Source organism: Arachis hypogaea, chromosome 5 (assembly GCF_003086295.3).
Source record: "Arachis hypogaea cultivar Tifrunner chromosome 5, arahy.Tifrunner.gnm2.J5K5, whole genome shotgun sequence".
Taxonomy (NCBI): domain Eukaryota; kingdom Viridiplantae; phylum Streptophyta; class Magnoliopsida; order Fabales; family Fabaceae; genus Arachis; species Arachis hypogaea.
This window is the reverse complement of record NC_092040.1, coordinates 91,742,077-91,767,060: the sequence shown is the minus strand read 5'-3', so window position 1 is coordinate 91,767,060 and position 24,984 is coordinate 91,742,077. Positions and strand designations below refer to the sequence as shown.

The following is a 24,984-nucleotide window of genomic DNA, read 5'->3' as shown; positions in this document are numbered from 1 at the left end:
CTGTTATTAAAAAAAAAACAGATTTGAGCTAACTTATATTGTAGTTGGCTTCTAGACTTTTTCTCTCGATCATTCTCTTGCCTCTCGTTCAATTTTTTTTTCACTCATTTCTACGAGAGCACACACAAATTCACCGCTCCAAACTCACTTTCATCATTGTGCTACATGAACAAGAATAAACCTATACATAGTTATTCTCTGCATCTATATATCAAATAAGTTGTTGCTGCACATTTACAGATAATTGCCAAATTTAAAAACAGTATCTACCTCATATTATAAAAATTTAGCAATTTGAACAAAATGAGTAAAGGCCATGTTAGGATGCATGCTAAAAATAACAACTAAAATCCTCTAAGTTGTTTATGTACAACACAATAATGCAGAGAGAATTACAACGAATGACATGCATGCTTGCTATCGCAACTACTAATATTAAAGATGAATTTTAATTTCAACCTTCCTAACTTGAAATTGGCACCACGTTCGATCCATTCAAGGGAAGAAAAAAATTTCATTCATGAATGGATTTTATAATAACCAACATTTCAATGACCAGTCCACATCCACATTCTTCACATCAACCATGCTTCTCATACATTTGAAAAGCATAGGTCGGATAATAAAAAAACCCGGCACATGCCAGGTTCATAATAATAAGGATGGAGGCACCCATCAAATATCCACTTTCTTTCATTTCAACCAAAAAGAATGGATTATGTTTGCAATTGTGGTTTTTTTTTTTTACTCCTAGTCCTCTGTTAATTTCAGAATGAATCAATATCATATAAATTGTTGCTTAATGTACCAAAATGAAGGCTCGTTTCTTAGAAATGGGAATGCAGCAAGCTTGGCCTATATTGATTGATGCAACATAATGTGTTTCTCCTGTGCCACAAAAATCAAGATTCAAAAACATTCATCTTCTTACCTATAACTCAATGAGTTAAGATAAAGCAAAGAATAAAGCTTCAAATTGACCATGGGCAACAGGGTTATCTATTTGCTTTGCAATTGCATTGTGCTACGAATTCAGAATCATTCAATATATAAATGTATGATACAAAAAAGTTGCTCAAAGTAGCAAGTAACATATTGAATGGTCATCTCAATTTCATAGTTAATCAAACAAGCAGAAGCAAGGGAAGCATCACACTTACCTTAATAAAAAATGTAACACCCTAATTAGCCTAAGCCTTACCTCGCGTCATAAAGCAAAAGTTAATCAAAGGTTATGACAGTTCTAAGGTTATACATATCTTATATAGAAGAAATTAATAATATCTAGAAGCCTGATGAAGAATATCACTCAAAATATGGATTTCAAAAGCACGAAACGTACTAACGAAGCTACTAACTTTAAAGCATAAGAAACATGTATAGAATAACAAAACACCATAGTATAATAATATAATATCATAAGAAGCTAGCCAAGACTCGCGGAGTTTAAGCCGACTAGCCAGATACAGACCATATATGAAACCAGACAGTAAAAACAGCTTATACAAGTTTTGTTCCCTCAAACACAAGCCTCTAGGCGAAACGAAATACAAAAGTGAGAGACATGTTCAAAATACATCAAAGGCTCAAAAGAAATATCCGAATCCTCCACTTCTGTCACCAACCAGACAACTCACCGAGGTGGGTTGCGACCTACATCTGAAAAACACAACAGAAATATGGTATGAGAACTGGAGGTTCTCAGTATGGTAACAGTTCACAGTGATGTAGGATATAAGATTCCAGGACGCCAAAGGCAATCCTAGACTCCATATCCATCACAAGAATCCAAACTTAAAGCATACTAAACCAAAATAGCATAATATGTAATTCCTTAATACAACTTAAGCCGTAGAACCATAACAGGGTAATCTATCTTAGGGAATTTTTACTCTAGTCAAACATCGCTATCCCACAGTCTTCACCAACCAATCCGCCATGCGATCCCATTGCCACCGCCTTTCGAACCTCCTCAACTCCAGTAAAAGCACAAGTTTATACAATACAAGTAAAATACAAGTAAAGGCATATACAACAATTAATACAAGTAGCAATTAGACATGTTAAACAGATAGGGAGAACAATATCAAGTCGGGAAAGCATATAAACAGGTAGAAAATGCATATAATGAATGCCTGCCCTACTGGCTGTGATATCACATTGTCGGTTCAACTGCCAACCCGACACATCTCCATGGAGATGTTGCCCTTCGGATTCATGGTGTGGGAACCCGAGATATAGTGCTCGGATCATTATTCAGGGTTTTGCGCATGTACGCTCTGATGATCTGAAGGGATGTGAGCGGGATCTATTGCCACCGACCTCGCATCTAAGCGCAAGCAGGACGAACCACCGCCCTTATGCCACCGCCGCTGCATTGACAGGCAGGATCCAACCTCGGCTCCTGCCGGGCACATAGCATCTCATAATCTCAATAAAAAGTGATACAGTGGTTTTCAAAACATTTTTTTTTGCACAAGATGGATCCATCACTTCATTCAGAGTCCTCGACTCTTTTCAACCACTGTTTATTCACATCTCAGTTCCTTGCTTTCGTATCTCATTCATCAATCATTCATTATACATCATCAAGCCTTCCCCAAAACAATAGAAACCTAGTACTCCGTTTGCTAACTTTTTCAAATAATAGTGTCTAAAATCCTTAAACCATTTCCCATATTTGAGCACCCAAAAAATATGTCCAAAAGTCTTAAAAAGGTGTTATAGAAGCTTACAACCTCGTTGGGAAGAAGAAATAGTTGAAAACAAAGCAAAATTTGAGAAACAGAGCGTGAGCGTCCGCACAGGGGTGTGCGTGTGCACGCCCATAAAATTTTTAAAAGTGTGCGTATGTACAGAGGTGTGCGTACGCACAGGTGTCAAAACATAAAAGGGTCTGTTCACTCGCACAATCTGTGCCAGCGCTCCCAACAGATTGGCCTCCCCAACGTGTGTGTGCGCACAGGTCTATGCGTACTCACAGGTTATAACTTTCCATTAGTGTGCGCGCGCACAAGTTGTGCCAGCGCTGCAAGCAGATTGCCTACCTCTGCGTGTGCAGACGCATAGGTTTGTGCATACGCACATGTCACCATTTACGCAGAGTATGCGTACGCACAAGGCTGTGCGTGCGCACATACCAGAAAACTCAGAATTCTGTAACTTTGCAGAATTTCCAATTTTCAACATCAATGTTTGAATGATCATAACTTCCTCTACGAAATTCCAAATTTTACAAACTTTATACCGATTTAAAGGGTTTTCAAAGATCTTTAATTCTAAATAAATTTCAATGAATTTTGAAAATCAAGGCAAAAGTTATGATCAAACAAAGTTTGCAAAATTCCTCTTTTACCCAAAATCACAATTTTCACAATTACTTTGCAAAACACAACCAAAACCAAACCAAGCCATTCCCAACCTCCACCTTTCATCAAAATCAACCCTCTATGTCATCTTACACCAATTTACCACATTTTTTCTCATCCACCACATCAATATCAATATATCTCATATGTCATCTTCATTAACAATTTTCCAACTACATAACCAATCAATCAACACCAATATCACATTTATCAACATAATTCACTCCTCAACTTCACAAATCAATAATCCTCATTATATCACTTTTAATCATCAATACCAAACTCAAAATCATCATTTCATCAAACATCATCATATAATATCATTAAACCACTCATCAACCATTCAAATCCAATCCTATCTTATGGTTCACTAGCCTAAGTGTCCATGAATATTATATACTACATAGAGAAAATCGAAACCATACCTTGGCCGATTCCCAATATGAACCAAATGAGCTTTCAACCAAAATCCAACCACCAATGTAGCTCCAACAAGCACCAACAAGCCCCAAACTCACAATAATCAAGCTATATACATATAAATCACCACAAAATCAACCTAGGGCTAAACATAAATCAAAATTTCACAAGAGGTCAAAGCCTCTTACCTTTCTCAATAGATTTGGATGGCAAAACCCAAAGCTAAGCAAGGGTTAGAGTGAACCTAAACATCAATAATCACAAAAACTCACTTAATAAAAAACCCTAGGTACCCGAAATTTTGGAGAGAAGAACTGGGAGGATTTCGAGCTTAACTCTAGAGTTTCTTGGATGGGTTTTATAGATCTCTTCACAAGGAACACGTAGCCGTCGATGGCACGTAAATCGAAGCTCTATAGCTCAAGATATGAGCTTGGGAAGATTGAGGTGAAAATGTTTTCTTCTTCCTCTCCTCCCTTTCTCAATTTCTGAAGTGTGTGTGTGTGTGTTTATGAGGCTAGGGTTCATTAAATGAACCTTTATATATGTTGGACTTGGGTCTAAATTGGGCTCGGTTCAACCCGTTAGCATTTTTAGGCCGTTTGGCCCAACTTCGGGCCAAACCTTTAAAATTAACATCCGGTTTTCCATTTCTACTGTTTTTCTAAGGTTTTTGATCATTTTTACTTTTTTTCGCGTAGCACCGGGCAATATGACCACTTAATTAACTGGTTCGATTAACTCCGGTTCTTACAAAAAAACACTATGACATACACAAGTGGTGACAACCATATAGCTATGCGGATGCTAATATTGAATCCTCCCTACCTTCTTTCGTAATTGACAGTTATTATCCAGAAAGTGTGTGTGTTAGAAATAGCAATGTCCACAAACAAATGCATGTTTAGAGGAGCAAGGGCTGCTTCTTATGGTTGGGGAATGCTGTTGAGAGCATGATCATCATTATAATTACTTGTGTCATTTTGTATGGATCAGTGAATCGAATATCTTCCATTGTACTACTACTCTCTTGCTTCAATATGTGCATTCCCATCTCTTTTGCAATTAAATATCTCCCATATACTTTATATGAAAGCTTCGCATGATTCCATCCTCTTTCAAAATGTATTTCTTTATAATCAAAATGTTTGTTCATATTAAAAATAGACATTTGATCCATTGGTCTTCCAAATCCATGTGAAACTTGGTTGCCATTGATGGTCACAATGGGTTTTACTTGAAGTGGTGGGGAATGGATGTCATGTTTGAGTAGAATTGCAATGCAAAGAGATTTGGAAGGGAATTCGGTGCCACGAAACCAGAAAGAAATAGAAGGTCCACTGCTGCACCACTCAAACCACCTTGGAATGCTTTCACCTGGCATCACAAAGTGGGTGCTTTTACCCTCGTGCACTTGCTGTCATTCATTCATAATGCAGAAGTAATAGTTTACCATACATTATTAATTTAATATGAATTATGATGTCATCTGCATTCTTAATGATTAAAAAGTAACAATACCTGATTGAGTAACACACTTGTGCCCCTCTGGCTTAATGATTTGCAATTTAATGCTGAGAACTCTTTCAAGTTTGGTGGAATCCCTCTAATCTCCTGAAAATGCTCACAATCATCCACATTGAGATGTCATAGAATGCGAAATTATTGGATGCATTCAGGAAAGACTGTGAAATTATTGCCTCTTAGGTCTAACACATTCAGATTAAAAACCATGCAACAGCTAGTGGAAAAAAAAGTCATATAACAAATTGTTGTTTCTGAGAGAAAGATGATATATATGTGAAGAGGGGAGGGAATGAGTGAGTATTCCATGAAGCCCCTCTTCTTGCTCTCCTGATACCCTTCTCTTATTTTCTCTTAACTCTATCACATTCAAACAGGCGTGGCATCATGCCAATGACACTTGGTATTCTATACATTTCATTCTCCTCCAAATACAAATACCACAATTTAAAAAGGTTACAAAATGAACATTTCCAATACCAATCAAAGTAAGCGCTTTTAGATTTTTTCCATCTTTTTTTAGAATTTCTAAAAATTTCTCAAATGCTTGAGCATTCAGATAGACTGAGTATTTTTAGTGAGGCCAAATTAATAACAGGTGAAAAACTTCTGAGTTTGGGATATTCTTCAGCATTCAATATTTTAAGTTTAGATAAAAAATCAACTGAAACTGTGAACCAAGATTAAATTACTACATTTTTTGAAAAAAAATTCTTTTAAAGTTTGAAGATTAGACAAATCAGCTATCTCTTTCAAAGAATCATTGTAATCAAAATTCAAAACTTTTAAAGTGATCAACATCAAGAGAAAAAACAAACAAACAAATAAAATTAATGAACAAACTAAAATAAAACAAAATAAACCTGATCATGAGTTTATAAACATACAAAACCATAAAAATAAATTTAGTACGCTTACCTTGGATAAACTATCCAACTTGGGTGATATGTAGAGATAATCAGATAACTTGAGTAAGGAAAGCTTTTCTGGATCAAAATTAGAGAAAAAATATCTCGATGGATATCTCCTCCATTCAAATATTTTTAAACTATTTGAAAGATATTTGGGACCATTGGAAAAATGACAATTTTTTATGATAAGTGTTTTGAGATTTTTTATCTGTTTAAACTTTAAAAGCTGATCCATCCTATTTTACTTCTACATCATCATTTTTCTCTTTTTCCAATCGATCTTCACTTCCTTCCTTTCTAAATGAAGGATATTCCAAATGTATGATTTCAATGGCACTAGTTTCCTTTCATCATACAAAAGTAAAAACATGAATGAATCAAAATATATGTTAAAAAAAGTCTCTAATAAATTTAAGTAAAAAAAAAACTATTACTTACTTGATTATCTTCTAAAACTTTAACTATATCCTTGTAGAACCATAATTTACTATGCTTTCCAGGCATTTCTGACAATTTTTCTTGATATATATCTTTGCCCATGTCCTCTGTTAGATCATGTAATGTTATTTTGAATTGATCATTCTTTATGAGAGATTTTTCAACCAACATCCAATATGATATTTCATATAACTCTGATAATGAGCTTGAAGTATATTTGTAACTTTCCAGAAATTATATCCTTTAAAACAACAAGCAATATCAAGAAAAACACTTTGTACGTCTTCTCCCAAAGTATTAAAACTAACATGAAGTATCTTACGTATTTTATTATCAAAAATATTTTCATATTGATTCATTGCAGATTTTCACTGTTTTAAATCTTTTCCAAACAAATTAGAACCTATAACTTCCAAAGCCAATGGAAGTCTAGAAGCATAAGTTACTACACGGGTTAAAACATTCTCATACTTTGGGTTGATAATATTCTATTTTAAAAGATTTCCAATGAAACAAATCTAAGGATCCTTCATAATTTAAACCTTGTACCTCATACTAAAATAAAAAAGCATTCAAACTTCATTTTATTATAGAAAGCTACTAATGAATGACTCGTGCAATGCACGAGAAATGCTCTGCACGGTAAAAAAATCCATTAATCGCATGAAAAATACTCAGTACGGAAATAAAAAATACATTATGCATGCATATAAAATAATGTCAACCATCAGTCAAAAGTAATTTTTCTTTTGGAAATGGATTCTACTGATCGAATTCACATGGTAGGGATACATGAAATTGGTGGCATAGGAAAACATCACTTACTCTTGCTCTTTATATCTTGATTGATGACAATTTTGAAGGTGTGTGTTTTCTTGAAAAAGTGAGAGAAATTTCACAAAAATATGGGTTGGTGTATCTTTGAAACAATCAACTTTGTAAGATATTAAGAAAGGAAGGAGTCCAGATAATAGGTGTTAAGGGAGGAATTTCACAAAAACAAAGTATTAGACTCAGTCAAATGAAAGTTCTTTTGATTCTAGATGATGTTGATAGCTATTGTGGAAAAATCTTATTGGTTTCATCTTGGAAGCAAAATCATTATTACAACACGGGACAAACATTTGCTGACACTTCATGACATTGAAAGAACATATGAGGTACAAGGTTTAAATAAGGAAGGGTCCTTAGATTTGTTTCATTGGAAAGCTTTTAAAATAGATATTGTCAACCCAAGGTATGAGAATGTTTTAACCTGTGCAATAAATAATTTATGCTTTTGAACTTCTGTTGGCTTTAGAAATTATAGGTTCTAATTTGTTTGGAAAAGATTTAGAACTGTGGGAATCTGCAATGGATCAATATGAAAAAGTTTTTGATAATAAAATATATAAGATACTTCAGGTTAGTTTTGATACTTTGGGAGAAGATGTGCAAAGAGTTTTTCTTGATATTGCTTGTTATTTTAAAGGATATAATTCATGGAAAGTTACAGATATACTTCAAGCTCATTATGGGAGTTGTATGAAATATTATATTGGAATGTTGGTTGAAAAATCTCTCATAAAATAACATTATATGATCTAATGGAGGGCATGGGCAAAGATATATATCGAGTAAAATTATCAGAAATGCCTAGAAAGCATAGTAGATTATAATTCTACAAGGATATAGTTAAAGTTTTAGAAGATAATCAAGTATGTAATAGTTTTTTTTACTCGAGTTTATTAAAGACTTTTTTTAATAAATGTATTTTAATTAATTCATGTTATTCCTTCAAAGTTTTTTTTTTCTAATTTTGATCCAAAAAAGCTTTCCATACTCAAGTTGACTGACTATCTCTACATGTTACCCAAGTTGGATAGCTTATCCAAGGTAAGCGTACTAAATTCATTTTTATGATTTTGTATGTTTGTAAATTTTTGATAAGGTTTATTTGGTTTTATTTTAGTTTGCTTATTTATTTTATTTGTTTGTTTGTTTTTTCTCTAGATGTCAATCACCTTGAAAGTTTTGAATTTTGATTACAGTGATTCTTTGAAATAGATACCTGACGTGTATAATCTTCAAACTTTAGAAGAATTTTCTTTCAAAGGATGCAGTAATTTAGTGTCAGTTCACAGTTTATTTGTTTTTTATCTAAACTTAAAATATTGAATGCTGAAAAGTACCCCAAGCATAAAAATTTTCTACAGTTATTAATTTGGCCTCACTGGAAAGACTTGGTCTATTTGGATGCTCAAGCCTTGAGAAATTTCCGAAAATTCCAGAAAAAGATGAAAAATCTAGAATAGCTTACTTTAATTGGCACTGAAATAAAAGATTTGCCATGTTCATTTTGTAACCTTTCTAGATTGCATCATTTAGATTTGGAGAAGAATGAAATGTATAGAATACCATGTGTCATTGGCATGATACCACACCTGTCTTGGTGTAATATTACATTAGGAAGAAATAAGGGGAGGGTATCAAGAGAGCACGAAGAAGAAGAAAATTGGGAAAACAAAAAATACATTAATCGCACGAAAAATGCTCAGCATGGAAAATAAAAAATTACATTATGTATGCATATAATATAATGTCAACCATTAATCAAATAAAATTAACATAGAAAATTTCTCCATTGAATGAAAATTTGAAATTATTCCTTACATGTTAATTACTAATGTTAAGAAGCTTGTTTATGTCATATTACATAACAAAAGATAATTTTTCATGTTCATTGTATAAGAAAAAAATTAGGAGTGAAGTGCCACTCGAACCCAGAGCTAGCTGGTTCTCTCCGAAATGCGTTGAGGCGCAGCTTTAATGGTAGTTTTCACATTTTTCCTTTCTCTCGTAGTATGGGGAAGAAGTGGACTTTAAAGGTACGACAAATTTGGGTGGGGGATCCAACTGTATCAATTGTTTTCTAGTTGGGTTATTAAATTTTTCTATTGAATATTTTTTATTTCCTTTTAATTAATACCATACCAATTCCTTTAATTCAAATATATCCGCATTTCGGAAGTCTATTTTATTTGAGTGGTGTTTCTACTAGCGGCTTTTAGTATAACCTCAGCTCTTTTTATCAGCCTGAGTAAGATACGACTTATTTGATTTTCAAATTGGAATTGAATTAGAGATTTTCTAATACTACTAGATATTCTTGAGTTCTTTATCATGTTAATTTCCAATTCTTGATCATTGAGATTCGTGGTCAATACAGATTAATTAATATTTAGTGGATTCTTCTATCCACTATTTTTTCTAGTATATGGAAATGGGAGTGCTCTTGGCTCGATATCGTTTGTTTTGTTCCACTGGAACTGGGTGTTTGGGGAACAGGAGAGGGGTTGATGATCTAAATAATACACGATGGAGTTCGAGTTGATTTTTGTTTTCTCAGGGACAAGTATGGAAGGGTAGCAAAAATTAATAAAATAAATTAGAACAACTTATTAAGTATTTTTTTATAGAAAAAGTGAAAAGATAAAATTTGAATATATATATATATATATATATATATATATATATAAATCTAAACTCACAAATCCTTAAACATGACAACTTTCAACTCAAATGAATATGTTGATATAACCTTAAATATACAAACATGCCTAGCTTATTAAAATATCTATTAACCACTAAGGAAAAAATTTGAATGATCACATGCTTAGTATCATATAATAAGCATCATATAAAAATTGGGCAAGAAAAAAATACCATGATGTGATACATATTATGATCATGTAATAAAAGGTCAGGTGCCTAAATAAAAATAAATTACAATCATTATATATATATACACACCGTTAGTATAGCATATAATAATTTATTCCCAAAGTGTTTAATTCGTTTGAAATGAAGCAAATATCTTGTCTTCTTCATATATGAAAAATAAAAGATAAAAATCATATCTTACTCTATCATGTGATAATCATAAAATAAAAAAACATTCAAACTTTATTTTATTATAGAAAGCTACTAATGAATGACTCGTGCAATGCACGGAAAATGCTCAACACGGTAAAAAAATACATTAGTCGCACAAAAAATGCTCAGTACGAAAATAAAAAAATATACATTATGTATGCATATAACATAATGTCAACCATTATTTAAAGGTAATTTTATCTTTGGAAATAGATTCTACTGATCGAGTTCACATGGTAGGGATACATGGAATTGATGGCATAGGAAAAACAGAACTTGCTCTTGCTCTTGCTCTTTATAACTTGATTACTGACAATTTTAAAGGTGTGTGTTTTCTTGAAAACATGAGAGAAATTTTACACAAAATATGGGTTGGTGCAACTTCAAAACAATCTTCTTTTTAAGATATTAGGCAGGAGAGAATCCAGATAATAGGTGTTAAGGAAGGAATTTCACAGATACAACGTAGACTCAGTCGAATAAAAGTTCTTTTGGTTCTTGATGATGTTGATGAACATGAACAGTGGATAGCTATTGCAGAAAAATCTGATTGGTTTCATCTTGTAAGCAGAATCATTATAACAACACAGGACAAATACTTGCCGACACCTCATGACAATGAAAGGACATATAAGATACAAGGTTTAAATAAGGAAGGGTCCTTATATTTGCTTTATTGGAAAGCTTTTAAAACAGATATTGTCAACCAAAGATATGAGAATATTTTAACCTGTGGAGTAAATAACTTATGCTTCTGGACTTCCATTGGATTTGGAAGTTATAGGTTTTAACTTGTTTGGAAAAGATTTAGAACTGCAAAAATCTGCAATGGATCTATATGAAAAAGTTCTTGATAATAAAATATGTAAGATACTTCAGGTTAGTTTTGATGCTTTGGGAGAAGATGTGCAGAGTGTTTTTCTTGATATTTCTTGTTGTTTTAAAGGTTATAATTTATGAGAAGTTACAGATATACTTCAAGCTCATTATGGGAGTTGTATGAAATATTATATTGGAATTTTGGTTGAAAAATCTCTCAAAAAGAATGATCAATTCAGAATAACATTACATGATCTAATGGAGGACTTGAGCAAAAAATATATATCGAAAAAAAATCATCAGAAATGCCTGGAAAGCGTAGCAGATTATGGTTCTACAAGGATATAGGTAAATTTTAAGAAGATAATTATGTATGTAATAGTTTTTTTTACTCAAGTCTGTTAATGACTTTTTCTTAACACATGTATTTTAATTAATTTATGTTCTTACTTTTGTGTGGTGAAAGGAAACTAGTGCCATTGAAATTATACATTTGAAATTTCTCTCATTTAGAAAGAAAGAAAGTGAAGATCCATAAAAAAAAAAGAGAAAAATGATGATGTAAAAGTAAAATGGGATGGAACAACTTTTAAACAGATGAAAAATCTTAAAATACTTATAATAAAAAATGGTCATTTTTTCAAAGGTCCCAAATATCTTTCAAATAGTTTAAGAGTTTTGGAATGGAGGAGGTATCCTTCAAAGGTTTTTCCCCTAATTTTGATCCAAAATAGCTTTCCATACTCAAGTTGCTTGATTATCTCTATATGTTACCCAAGTTGGATAGCTTATCCAAGGTAAGCGTACTAAATTCATTTTTCTGATTTTGTATGTTTGTAAATTCATGATCAGGTTTATTTGGTTTTATTTTAGTTTGCTCATTATTTTATTTGTTTGTTTGTTTTTTCTCTAGATGTCGATCACCTTGAAAGTTTTGAATTTTGATTACAGTGATTCTTTGAAAGAGATACCTGACGTGTATAATCTTCAAACTTTAGAAGAATTTTCTTTCAAAGGATGTAGTAATTTAGTGTCAGTTCACAGTTTATTTATTTTTTATCTAAACTTAAAATATTGAATGCTGAAAAGTACCCCAAGCTTAAAAATTTTCTACTGTTATTAATTTGGCCTCACTGGAAACACTCGATCTATTTGGATGCTCAAGTCTTGAGAAATTTCCAAAAATTTCAGAAAAAGATGGAAAATCTAGAATAGCTTACTTTAATTGGCACTTACATAAAAGATTTGCCATGTTCATTTTGTAACCTTTCTAGATTGCATCTTTTAGATTTGGAGAAGAATGAAATGTATAGAATAGCATGTGTCATTGGCATGATGCCACACCTGTCTTGGTGTAATATTACATTAGGAAAAAATAAGGGGAAGGTATCAAGAGAGCAGGAAGAAGAAGAAAATTGGAAAAACAAAAAATATATTAATCGCACAAAAAATGCTCAGCATGGGAAATAAAAAATTACATTATGTATGCATATAATATAATGTCAACCATTAATCAAATTAAATTAAGATAGAAAATTTCTCCGTTGAATGAAAATTTGAAATTATTCCTTACATGTTAATTACTAATGTTAAGAAGCTTGTTTATGTCATATTACATAACAAAAGATAATTTCTCATGTTCATTGTATAAGAAAAAAAATTAGGGGTGAAATGCCACTCGAACCTAGAGTTAGCTGGTTCTCCCCGAAATGCGTTGAGGCGCAGCTTTAATGGTAGTTTTCACATTTTCCCTTTCTCTCGTAGTATGGGGAAGAAGTGGACTTTAAAGGTACGACTAATTGGGGTGGGGGATCTAATTGTATCAACTGTTTTCTAGCTGGGTTATTAAATTTTTCTATTGAATATTTTCATTTCCTTTTAATTAATACCCTACCAATTCCTTTAATTCAAATATATCCGCATTTCGGAAGTCTATTTTATTTGAGTGGTGTTTCTACTAGCGGCTTTTAGTATAACCTCAGCTCTTTTTATCAATCTGAGTAAGATACGATTTATTTGATTTTCAAATTGGAATTGAATTAGAGATTTTCTAATACTACTAGATATTCTTGAGTTCTTTATCATGTTAATTTCTAATTCTTGATCATTGAGATTTGTGGTCAATACAGATTAATTAATATTTAGTGGATTCTTCTATCCACTATTTTTTCTAGTATATGGAAATGGGAGTGCTCTTGGCTCGACATCGTTTGTTTTGTTCCACTGAAACTGGGTGTTTGGGGAACAGGAAAGGGGTTGATGATCTCAATAATACACGATGGAGTTCGAGTTGATTTTTGTTTTCTCAGGGACAAGTATGGAAGGGTAGCGAAAATTAATAAAGTAAATTAGAACAACTTATTAAGTATTTTTTTATAGAGAAAGCGAAAAGATAAAATTTGAATATATATATATATATATATATATATATATATATATATATATAAATCTAAACTCACAAATCCTTAAGCATGACCACTTTCAACTCAAATGAATATGTTGATATAACCTTAAATATACAAACATCCGTAGCTTATTAAAATATCTATTAACAACTATAAAAAAAACTTGAATGATCACATGCTTAGTATCATGATGTGATACATATTATGATCATGTAATAAAAGGTCAGGTGCCTAAATAAAAATAAATTGCAATCATTATATATATATATATATATATATATATATATATATATATATATATATATATATATATATATATACTGTTAGTATAGCATATAATAATTTATTCCCAAAGTGTTTAATTCGTTTGAAATAAAGAAAATAGCCTGTCTTCTTCATATATGGAAAATAAAAGATAAAAATAGTGTCTTACTCTAGCATGTGATAATGGTAAAATAAAAAAAGCATTGAAACTTTATTTTATTATAGAAAGCTACTAATGAATGACCCGTGCAATGCATGAAAAATGCTCAACATAGTAAAAAAATACATTAATCGCACGAAAAATGCTCAATACGGAAATAAAAAAATACATTATGTATGTATATAACATAATGTCAACCATTAGTTAAAGGTAATTTCACTTTTGGAAATGGATTCTACTGATCGAGTTCACATGGTAGGGATATATGGAATTGATGGCATAGGAAAAACAACACTTGTTGTTGCTTTTTATAACTTGATTACTGACAATTTTAAAGGTGTGTGGTTTCTTGAAAACGTGAGAGAAATTTTACAAAAATATGGGTTGATGCATCTTCAAACAATCTTCTTTGTAAGATATTAAGAAAGGGGGGAATCCAGATAATAGGTGTTAAGGAAGGAATTTCACAGATACAACGTAGACTCAGTCAAATAAAAATTCTTTTGGTTCTGGATGATGTTGATGAACATGAACAGTTTACAGTTATTGCAGAAAAACCTGATTGGTTTCATCCTGTAAGCAATACAAGACAAATACTTGTTGACACTTCATGATATTGAAAGGACATATGAAGTACAAGGTTTAAATAAGGAAGGGTCCTTATATTTGCTTTATTGAAAAGCTTTTAAAATAGATATTATTAACCCAAGGTATGAGAATGTTTTAACCTGTGCAATAAATAACTTATGCTTCTGCAATGGATATATATGAAAAAGTTCTTGATAATAAAATATGTAAGATACTTCAGGTTAATTTTGATGCTTTGGGAGAAGATGTGTAGATTGTTTTTCTTGGTATTGTTTGTTGTTTTAAAGGATATAATTTATGGGAAGTTACAGATATACTTCAAGCTCATTATGGGAGTTGTATGAAATATCATATTGGAATATTGGTTGAAAAATCTCTCATAAAGAATGATCAATTCAGAATAACATTACATGATATAATAGAGGACATGGACAAAAATATATATAAAAAAAATCATCAGAAATGCCTGGAAAGCGTAGCAGATTATGGTTCTACAAGGATATAGGTAAATTTTAAGAAGATAATCGTGTATGTAATAGTTTTTTTTTACTCAAGTTTGTTAATGACTTTTTCTTAACACATGTATTTTAATTAATTTATGTTCTTACTTTTGTGTGATGAAAGGAAACTAGTGCCATTGAAATCATACATTTGGAATTTCTCTCATTTAGAAAGAAAGGAAGTGAAGATCCATCAGAAAAAGAGAAAAATGATGATGTAGAAGTAAAATGGGATGGAACAGCTTTTAAACAAATGAAAAATCTCAAAATACTTATCATAAAAAATGGTAATTTTTCCAAAGATCCCAAATATCTTTCAAATAGTTTAAGAGTTTTGGAATGGAGGAGGTATCCTTCAAAGTGTTTTCCCTCTAATTTTGATCCAAAATAGCTTTCCATACTTAAGTTGCCTAATTATCCCTACATGTTACCCAAGTTGGATAGCTTATCCAAGGTAAGTGTACTAAATTCATTTTTCTGATTTTGTATGTTTGTAAATTCATAATCATGTTTATTTGATTTTTTTTACTTTGCTCATTTATTTTATTTGTTTGTTTGTTTTTGTTCTATATGTCGATCACCTTGAAAGTTTTAAATTTTGATTATAGTGATTTTTTGAAAGAGATACTTGATGTGTCTAATCTTCAAACTTTAGAAGAATTTTCTTTCAAAAGATATTGTAATTTAGTCTTAGTTCACAGTTCAGTTGGTTTTTTTACCTAAACTTAAAATATTGAATGTTAAAGAGTATCGCAAACTCAGAAATTTTTCACCTGTTATTAATTTGGCCTCACTGGAAACACTCGGTCTATTTGGATGTTCAAGTCTTGAGAAATTTCTAAAAATTCCAAAAAAGATGAAAAATCTAGAAGAGCTTAGTTTGATTGGAACTGACATAAAAGATTTGCCATGTTCATTTTGTAACCTTTATAGATTGCATCGTTCAGATTTGGAGAAGAATGAAATGTATGGAATACCAAGTGTCATTGGCATGATACCACGCCTGTCTTGGTGTAATATTACATTAGGAGGAAATAAGGGGAGGGTATCAAGAGAAAAAGAAAAAGAAGAAAATTAAGAAATCAAAAAGTATATTAATCACACGGAAAATGCTCAGCACGGGAAATAAAAAAAATACATTATGTATGTATATAATATAATGTCAACATTAATCAAATTAAATTAATATACACAAATTTCTCCGTTGAACGTATAATTGAAATTATCCCTTACATGTTAATTACTAATGTTAAAAAACTTCTTTATGTCATATAACATAACAAAAAATAATTTTCCATGTTCATTGTATAGGAAAAAAAAAAACAAATTTCTCCGTTGAACGTACAATTGAAATTATCCCTTACATGTGAATTACTAATGTTAAAAAGCTTATTTATGTTATATAACATAACAAAAAATAATTTCTCATGTTCATTATATAGGAAAAAAGTTAGATTCAGCATATATATATATATATATATATATATATATATATATATATATATATATATATATGAATAAAAACATCTAAACTCACACATTCCTAACTGTTCATACCCTGGGTCGAGCTGACCGACCCAGGATGTTTAGCGACAAGGCGACCGACCTCTTCAGGTCAGACTATCCGACCTCTTCTCAAAGAGCTCGGTCAAATCGACAGGAAAGTCCAATAAAGGGTCCAAATAGAGGAACACGACCCAAATCCAAAGGCAATCCCAGCCTACAGAGATAAAGGCGGTTCCGTTGAAGATAAGCTTACCTCACCCAAAAGATAAGATAAGATAAGATAAGATAACTAACTTATCTTATCTAGAAAGGTCACTTCTCACCATTATAAATACACTGGAGCACCCAGGTATAACTCATACTCTGATTCTACTCAATACCTGCTTAATACCCTTGCTAACTTAAGCATCGGAGTCCCTTGCAGGTACCCCCCACCCTCCGGGGACAAAGGAATCAGCACCACCACCAAGTCCAACAAGTCGGACACAACAGCTCCGACCGTCTCCCACCAGCCGGACACGTTAGCACCGACCAGCATAGAAGATCTCATCCGAGATCGACCTCCAGTTTCAAGTAACCCTCGGAACATTGGCTCCGTTGCCGGGGACCTGGACGTCATCCCATCACCATGGCGAACGACCATGACAACGACCACGATTCAGGTCTGGAGGATCGGACACCGTACAAAAACGCGGATGTCACGCTACAAAACACTCCAGAAACCAACAAAGACAAAGACTCACCAAATTCAGGGGCAATGGAAGCGCTCCTGGATCGCCTAAAATAGCTGGAAAAAGAAACCCAACAACAACGGGAAATTGGAAGAGATCTCCAAAGAGAGGTGCGGTGACGTCGGGAGTTGGAAGAAAAACTACAGCAATTGGAAGCCGATTGATAAGCGGATAATTTATACGCTTTTTGGCATTATTTTTAGGTAGTTTTTAGTAAGTTCAAGCTACTTTTAGGGATGTTTTCATTAGTTTTTATGTTAAATTCACATTTCTAGACTTTACTATGAGTTTGTGTGTTTTTCTATGATTTCAGGTAATTTCTGGCTGAAATTGAGGGACTTGAGCAAAACTCTGAAAAAGGCTGACAAAAGGACTGCTGATGCTGTTGGAATCTGACCTTCCTGCACTCAAAAAAGATTTTCTGGAGCTACAGAACTCCAAATGGCGCGCTCTCAACGACGTTGGAAAGTAGACATCCAGAGCTTTCCATCAATATATAATAGTCCGTACTTTATTCGGAAATTGAAGACGTAAAGTGGCGCTCAACGCCAAGTACATGCTGCTGTCTAGAGTTAAACGCCAGACACACGTCACAACCCGGAGTTGAACGCCCAAAACACGTTATAACTTGGCGTTCAACTCCAAGAGAAGCCTCAGCTCGTGGATAGATCAAGCTCAGCCCAAACATACACCAAGTGGGCCCCGGAAGTGGATTTATGCATCAATTACTTACTCATGTAAACCCTAGTAGCTAGTTTAGTATAAATAAGACTTTTTACTAGTGTATTAGTCGTCTTTTGACCACGTTTCATCTTTGGTCTCAGTTTTGTTTTATTCTTCATCTTAGGAGGCTATTGATCACGTTTTAAGGGGGCTGGCCATTCGGCCATGCCTGAACCTTTCACTTATGTATTTTCAACGGTGGAGTTTCTGTACACCATAGATTAAGGGTGTGGAGCTCTGCTGTACCTCAAGTTTCAATACAATTACTGTTACTTTTTATTCAATTATCTTTTATTCTTATTCCAAGATATACGTTGCACTTCAACTTGATGAATGTGATGATCCGTGACACTCATCATCATTCTCACCTATGAACGCGCGTGATTGACAACCACTTTCGTTCTACCTTAGGCCGGGCGCATATCTCTTAGATTTCCCAACAGAATCTTCGTGGTATAAGCTAGATAGATGGCGGCATTCATGAGGATCCGGAAAGTCTAAACCTTGTCTATGGTATTCCGAGTAGGATTCTGGGATTGAATGACTGTGACGAGCTTCAAACTCCTGAAGGCTGGGCGTGATGACAAACGCAAAAGAATCAAGGGATTCTATTCCAACCCGATTGAGAACCGACAGATGATTAGCCGTGCTGTGACAGAGCATAGGAACGTTTTCACTGAGAGGATGGGATGTAGCCATTGACAATGGTGATGCCCTACATACAGCTTGCCATGGATATGAGTAGGAAGGATTGGATGAATGTAATAAGAAAGTAGAGATTCAAGAGGAGCACAGCATCTCCATACACCTATCTGAAATTCTACGATTGATTTACATAAGTATTTCTATCCTTTTTATTTTCTTTTTATTATTAGTTTTCGAACTCATCATAAACCAATTTAATCTGCCTAACTGAGATTTACAAGGTGACCATAGCGTGCTTCATACCAACAATCTCTGTGGGATCGACCCTTACTCACGTAAGGTTTATTACTTGGACGACCCAGTACACTTGCTGGTTAAGTTGAACGGAGTTGTGTACACACATAGGTGCCATAATAATGATTCCATACAACAACAAAGAATACTACATTGATGTGATCACAATTTCGTCCACCAAGTTTTTGGCGCCGTTGCCGGGGATTATTTGAATTACAATTACGTGCAACTACAGCACCAAGTTGATCCGGCAACAACACCAAGTTTTTGGCGCCGTTGCCGGGGATTGTTCGAGTTTGGACAACTGACGGTTCATCTTGTTGCTCAGATTAGGTAATTTTCTTTTCAAAAACTTTTTCAAAATTTTCTTTTCTTTTTCGTTTTCTTTCAAACTTTATTTTCGAAATTTTTTTTATAAAAATACAAAAAATCATAAAATCATAAAAATAAAAAATATTTGGTGTTTCTTGTTTGAGTCTTGAGTCAATTTTTAAGTTTGGTGTCAATTGCATGCTTTAAAAAAAAAATTTTTCTTGCATTTTTCGAAAATTCATGCATTCATGGTGTTCTTCATGATCTTCAAGTTGTTCTTGGTAAGTCTTCTTGTTTGATCTTGATGATTTCTTGTTTTGTGTCTTTTGTTGTTTTTCATGTGCATTTTTGCATTCATATTTTCCAAGCATTAAAAATTTCTAAGTTTGGTGTCTTGCATGTTTTCTTTGCATAAAAAAATTTTCAAAATCATGTTCTTGATGTTCATCATGATCTTCAAAGTGTTCTTGGTGTTCATCTTGACATTCATAGTGTTCTTGCATGCATTATGTGTTTGATCCAAAATTTTCATATTTTGGGTCATTTTTATGTTTTTCTCTCTCATCTTTAAAATTTCAAAAATAAAAAAAATATTTTTTCCTTTTTTATCTCCTAATTTTCGAAAATTTGAGTTGACTTAGTCAAAAATTTTAAAAATTAGTTGTTTCTTACAAGTCAAGTCAAATTTTCAATTTTAAAAAAAAAATCTTATCTTTTTAAAATCTTTTTCAAAAATTATATCTTTTTCATTTTTTTTTATTTTTCGAAAATTTCAAAAAAATCTTTTTCAAAATATTTTCAAAACCTTTTTCTTATCTTTACATTTAATTTTCGAAAATTAGCTAACAATTAATGTGATTGGTTCAAAAATTTGAAGTTTGTTACTTTCTTGTTAAGAAGGTTCAATCTTTAAGTTCTAGAATCTTATCTTGTAGTTTCTTGTTAGTTAAGTCATTTTAAAAATTAGATCTTTTTATCTTTTATCTTATCTTTTTCAAAAATTTTATCTTTTTCAAAAGTTGATTTCAAAATATCTTATCTAACCTCTTATCTTCTTATCTTTTCAAATTTGATTTTAATATCTTTTTCAACTAACTCTTTGACTTTTTGTTTGTTTCTTATCTTTTTCAAAACCAACTAACTACCTATTCCTCTCTAATTTTTGAAAATACTTCTCTCTTTTTCAAAAATTCTTTTTTGTTTTAAATTTTAATTTTAATCTTATCTTATCTCTAATTTTCAAAAATTACTAACACCTTTTTAAAATTATTTTCAAAATTCTTCATCTCTTTTCTTATTCTATTTAATTATTTATTTACTAACACTTCTCTTCACCTCTCTTCATCTAAAAATCCGAACCCACTCTCCTTCATTCTTCTCCCCTTTCTTCTTCTACTAACATAAAGGAATCTCTATACTGTGACATAAAGGATTCCTCTTTCTTTTCTTGTTTTCTTCTCTTTCATTTGAGTAGGAACAGGGAAAAAGGCACTCTTGTTGAAATTGATCCTGAACCTGAAAGGACTCTGAAGAGAAAATTAAGAGAAGCTAAGTTACAACAATCTAGAAGCAACCTTTCAGAAATTTTCGAACAAGAGAAGGAGATGGCAGCCGAACCCAACAACAATAATGCAAGGAGGATGCTTGGTGACTTCACAAAGCCAACGTCCAAATTTGATGGAAGAAGCATCTCCATTCCTGCCATTGGAGCCAATAATTTTGAGCTTAAGCCTCAGCTAGTTGCCTTAATGCAACAAAATTGCAAGTTTTATGGACTTCCATCTGAAGATCCTTATCAGTTTTTAACTGAGTTCTTGCAGATCTGTGAGACTGTAAAGACGAATGGAGTTGATCCTGAAGTCTACAGACTCATGCTTTTCCCTTTTGCTGTAAGAGACAGAGCTAGAATATGGTTGGATTCACAACCCAAGGATAGCCTGGACTCCTGGGATAAGCTGGTCACTGCCTTCTTAGATAAATTCTTTCCTCCTCAAAAGCTGAGCAAGCTGAGAGTGGATGTTCAAACCTTCAAACAAAAAGATGGTGAATTCCTCTATGAAGCTTGGGAAAGATACAAGCAGCTGACCAAAAGATGTCCATCTGACATGTTTTCAGAATGGACCATATTAGATATATTCTATTATGGCCTATCTAAATTTTCGAAAATGTCATTGGACCATTCTGCAGGTGGATCAATTCACCTAAAGAAAACACCTGCAGAAGCTCAAGAACTAATTGACATGGTTGCAAATAACCAATTTATGTACACTTCTGAGAGGAATTCTGTGAATAATGGGATACCTCAGAAGAAAGGAGTTCTTGAAATTGATGCTCTGAATGCCATATTGGCTCAGAACAAAGTGTTGACTCAGCAGGTCAACATGATCTCTCAAAGTCTGAATGGATGGCAACATGCATCCAACAGTACTAAAGAGGCAGCTTCTGAAGAAGCTTATGATCCTGAGAACCCTGCCATGGCAGAGGTTAATTACATGGGTGAACCTTATGGAAACACCTATAATCCATCATGGAGAAATCATCCAAATTTCTCATGGAAGGATCAACAAAAGCCTCAATAAGGCTTCAACAATGGTGGACGTAATAGGCTGAGCAATAGCAAGCCATATCCATCATCTTCTCAGCAACAGACAGAGAGTTCTGAACAAAACACTTCTAATTTAGCCAATCTAGTCTCTGATCTGTCAAAGGCCACCTTCAGTTTCATGAGTGAAACAAGATCCTCCATCAGAAATCTGGAGGCACAAGTGGGCCAGCTGAGTAAGAAAATCATTGAAACTCCTCCCAGTATTCTCCCAAGCAATACAGAAGAAAATCCAAAAGGAGAGTGCAAGGCCATTGATATAATCAACATGGCCGAATGCACAAGGGAGGAAGAGGACGAAAATCCTAGTGAGGATGACCTCCTGGGACATCCCTCAAGCAAGAAGGAGTTTCCTATTAAGGATCCACAGGAATCTGAGGCTCATATAGAGACCATAGAGATTCCACTAAATCTCCTTCTGCCATTCATGAGCTCTGAAGACTATTCTTCATCTGAAGAGGATGAAGATGTGACTGAAGAGCAAGTTGCTCAATATTTAGGAGCTATCATGAAGCTGAATGCCAAGTTATTTGGTAATGAGATTTGGGAAAGTGAACCTCCCTTGCTCATTAATGAACTAGATACCTGGATTCAGCAAACTCTACCTCAAAAGAAACAAGATCCTGGCAAGTTCTTAATACCTTGTACCATAGGCACCATGACCTTTGAAAAGGCTCTATGTGATCTGGGATCAGGGATAAATCTTATGCCACTCTCTGTAATGGAGAAGCTAGGAATCATTGAGGTACAACCTGCCTTGTTCTCATTACAATTGGCAGACAAGTCATTGAGACAAGCTTATGGAATAGTGGAGGACGTGTTAGTAAAGGTTGAAGGCCTTTACATCCCTGCTGATTTCATAATCTTAGACACTAGGAAGGAAGAAGATGAATGCATCATCATTGGAAGACCTTTCCTAGCCACAGCAGGTGCTGTGATAGATGTCAACAGAGGAGAATTAGTCCTTCAATTGAATGGGGACTACCTTGTGTTTAAGGCACAAGGTCATCCCTCTGTGACAAAAGAGAGTAAGCATGAAGATCTTCTCTCAGTTCAGAGTCAAGAAGAGCCCCCACAATCAAACTCTAAGTTTGGTGTTGGGAGGCCACAACCAAACTCTAAGTTTGGTGTTAAGACCCCATATCCAAACTCTAATTTTGGTGTTGGGACTATACAACATTGACCTGATCACCTTTGTGGCTCCATGAGAGCCACTGTCAAGCTATTGACATTAAAGAAGCGCTTGTTGGGAGGTAACCCAATTTTATCTAATTTTTATTTTATATTATTTTATTGTTATTTTGTGTTTTATTAGGTACATGATCATGAGGAGTCACGAAAAAAATATAAAAATTAAAAACAGAATCAAAAACAGTAGAAGAAAAATCACACCCTGGAGGAAGCACAGGCTGGCGTTCAACGCTAGTAAGATGCATCTGGCTGGCGTTCAACGCCAAAACAGAGCATCAACCTGGCGCTGAACGCCAGAAACAAGCAACATTCTGGCGCTGAACGCCAGGAATGTGCCTAGAGGAAAAAGCTGGCGCTGTAACAAGCATGAAACTGGCGTTCAACGCCAGAAACATGCTTTACATGGGCGTTGAACGCCTAGAATGTGCACCACACGGCGTTTAAACGCCAGAATGGTGTGCAAAGGCATTTTACATGCCTATTTGGTGCAGGGATGGAATTCCTTGATACCTCAGGATCTGTGGACCCTACAGGATCACCTCAGGATCTGTGGACCCCACAGGATCCCCACCTACTATATTCCCACCTTACCTCCTAATCCTATTTTGTGATGAGTATTCCCCATGTCACTCTTTCCAATCACCCCCTTCACCACTCACATCCATCCACTCTTCCCCATAAACCCCACCTACCTTCAAAAATTCAAAACCATTTTCCCACCCATTCCCACCCTAAATGACCGAACATACACTCCCCCTCTCCCTATATATACCCTTCCATTCTACTTCATTTTCACACAACACAACCCCCTCTTCTTTACCTTGGCCGAACCTACATCTCTCCCTCTCTACCATATTCTCTTCTTCTTCTTCTTCTCTTCTTTCTTCTCTTGCTCGAGGACGAGCAATATTTTAAGTTTGGTGTGGTCAAAGCACAATCTTTTTTGTTTTCCACTACCATCAATGGCACCTAAGGTCGGAAAATCCTCTAGAAAAGGAAAAGGGAAGACAAAAGCTTCTACCTCCGAGTCATGGGAGATGGAAAGATTCATCTCCAAGAGCCATCAATACCACTTCTATGATGTTGTGGCAAAGAAGAAGGTGATCCCTGAGGTCCCTTTCAAGCTCAAGAAGAATGAGTATCCGGAGATCCGACATGAAATCCGAAGAAGAGGTTGGGAAGTCTTAACCAACCCCATGCAACAAGTCGGAATCTTAATGGTTCAAGAGTTCTATGCCAATGCATGGATCACTAGGAACCATGATCAAAGTATGAACCCGAATCCAAAGAATTATCTCACAATGGTTCGGGGGAAATACTTAGATTTTAGTCCGGAAAATGTGAGGTTGGCATTTCACTTGCCCATGATGCAAGGAGATGAACGCCCCTACACTAGAAGGGTCAACTTTAATAAAAGGTTAGACCAAGTCCTAATGGACATATGTGTGGAAGGAGCTCAATGGAAAAGAGACTCCAAAGGCAAGCCAGTTCAACTAAGAAGACTGGACCTTAAGCCTGTGGCTAGAGGATGGTTGGAGTTCATTCAACGCTCCATCATTCCTACTAGCAACCGATCTGAAGTTACTGTGGATCGGGCCATCATGATTCATAGCATCATGATTGGAGAGGAAGTAGAAGTTCATGTGGTCATCTCCAATGAAATCTACA

At 34.0% G+C, this 24,984-nt stretch overlaps 3 pseudogenes; 2 read left to right on the top strand and 1 right to left on the bottom strand.

The window, feature by feature from the left end:
- Positions 1 to 5,435: 5,435 nt before the first annotated feature.
- Positions 5,436 to 7,317, bottom strand: LOC112803739 (disease resistance protein Roq1-like; annotated as a pseudogene).
- Positions 7,318 to 10,630: 3,313 nt separating this feature from the next.
- LOC112803737 (disease resistance protein Roq1-like) lies at positions 10,631 to 12,865 on the top strand (annotated as a pseudogene).
- Positions 12,866 to 14,452: 1,587 nt separating this feature from the next.
- On the top strand, positions 14,453 to 16,390 carry LOC112803736 (disease resistance protein Roq1-like; annotated as a pseudogene).
- Positions 16,391 to 24,984: the final 8,594 nt, after the last annotated feature.